At 40.4% G+C, this 2,222-nt stretch overlaps 1 pseudogene; it reads left to right on the top strand.

Annotated features, from left to right (window-relative positions):
• LOC118356129 lies at positions 1–1,937 on the top strand (annotated as a pseudogene).
• Positions 1,938–2,222: the final 285 nt, after the last annotated feature.

Below are 2,222 nucleotides of genomic sequence, written 5' to 3'. Positions count from 1 at the left end.
ATGCCACAGCTGTGCCTGGGGCCTCTCTTCAGGCAATCAAGCGACGTTTCGGACTCTCCTCATTTGGCACAATGAAGGGCAAATATCTCTCCTTTATCTATTAGAAAATGAATGAGCAAGCACAATGTCTAAATAAAGGGGAACTTAAAGAGAAGATCATATTTCCTATTCCCTAGGTATTCATAATATTCTGCAAAATGTCATGGGTCTTGGTGTAACTAGTTTAAGAACTATGGTCATAGTTTATTAACCTCTTATGTTCTCCTCTGGAGAAAAAACATCAGAATATAAGGTGTTTGGGCCAACTGTAACATAAACCTAGGCAGGCCGAGCTCTGTGCTGGGGTTTTTACAGGTACATCATTTAAACGTCACAGTGGTTCTATAGTATGACTACGGCACTACGAATTTTCTAAGAAGTTAGGTGAGTGCCTCAAAGGCCACACAACTGGCAAGTAGAAAAGTTGTTAAGTGAAAAAATCTGGTACATAAAAAATGGTCACATAGCTGGAATGTGGCCTTGAATTTACCTTACTCTTAAAGTTAGCCTAATTCCATTGCACTCCAAAGCAATATTTCCCAAACTTGTCTGATAAACTCCTCAGGGTGAGTGCTTATTAAAACTCTGGTCCTGGGTCCAATCCTGCTGCGGATCTAATAAACCAGAATCTCCTAGAATTGGGTACGGGACTTCACCCCAGGTGAATCTGACCTGGCAAGTTAGGTAAATACTACTGGAATGCCTTAATTTCTCTTTAACTTAGCAGTTCTTGGCAAGATGTATGCAAAAAAACTTTCTCTTTTCTTTTTTTTTAAAGTTTTAGGTATTTATTTGAGAGAGAGAGCGAGAGAGAGAGAGAGAGAGGACAAGCAGGGGGGAGGGGCAGAGGGAGAGCAGACTCCCTGCTGAGCAGGGACCCCAAGGCGGGACTTGATCCCAAGACCCTGGGATCATGACCCAAGATGAAGGCAGATACCCAATGACTGAGGTACCCAGGTGCCCCTTTTCTCTTTTTAATAAGCTTTCTATTTGGGGATAATTTTAGATATGCAGCTAAGTTGCAAAGATAATGCAGAGAGAGCCCATCTACTTTCTCCCACCCATTTCCCCCTCATGTGAAGATCTTACACAACCGTGGTCCTTTTGTTAAAATGATGAAATAAACACTGACAAATTACTATTAACTGTGTTAGGAATCACTTGTCCTGGAGATGATGATGTGGAAGGAAAGGGAAAAATAGGCCAGCGCATAGTTCCTTTTTCTTTCCTTATTCCTCAGTAAGCTGAAGGCAGACAGTGTGGGTGGCAGAAGGTGTGTAATCAAGAAGGAAGTTGAGTTTAGCTCTTTACCCATCTATTGCAAGAAGGAAAACCATTCTCAGCAATCAGACTGCTGACATTCCAGAAAATGTTGACATCACTCTGAAGGGACCCACTATTATTGCGAAGGGCCCCAGAGAAACCCTGCAGGGGGACGTCAATCCCATCAATGTAGAACTCAGTCTGTTTGGGGGAAAAAAAAAAAAAAAAGAAGACGCTTTGAGTTGACAAATGGTGTGAACTAGAAAAGAACTGGCTATTGTTCTCACTATTTGTAGTCAAGGGTGTTATGCTGGGCTTCCATTACAAGATGAGGTCAGTGTGTGCTCACTTCCCCATCAGCGCTGTTATTCAGGAGAATGGTTCTCTTGTTGAAATCCAAAATTTTGTGGGTGAAAAATACAACCACAGCATTTGGATGAGGCCAGGTATCACTTGTTCAGTATCTCAAGCCCAGAAAGATGAGTTAATTCTTGAAGGAAATGACATTGAACTTGTATCCAACTCAGATGCTTTGATTCAGCAAGCCACAATAGTTAAAAAACAAGGGTATCAGAAAATTTGGGGATGGCATCTATGTTTCTGAAAAAGGAACAGTTCAGCAGGCTGATGAATAAGATCTAAGTTGTCCAGCTACAGAAATAACAAGATGCTGGATGATTTTTCAGACTTATTTGTGATATTTTAAAGGTGTATTGATCTGGGGCTTTTTCTTAAACCAATAAAAAAAAAAAAAGAAGCAAGCTGAGTTTATTTCCTGCAGGATTTAAACCGTTCTGGTAAGAACAAAATACATATGCATGTATGAGCTATGAAATGCAAATTGTGTAATTTTGGTGATTTCATGGATGAGTTAAATGCACTTCTATCTCCTTTAAAATTGGCATTGCAAAATTCATACT

Source organism: Zalophus californianus, chromosome 12 (genome assembly GCF_009762305.2).
Source record: "Zalophus californianus isolate mZalCal1 chromosome 12, mZalCal1.pri.v2, whole genome shotgun sequence".
Classification (NCBI taxonomy): Eukaryota; Metazoa; Chordata; class Mammalia; order Carnivora; family Otariidae; genus Zalophus; species Zalophus californianus.
Note: the sequence above shows the minus strand (reverse complement) of the source record. Positions and strands in the feature narration are given on the sequence as shown.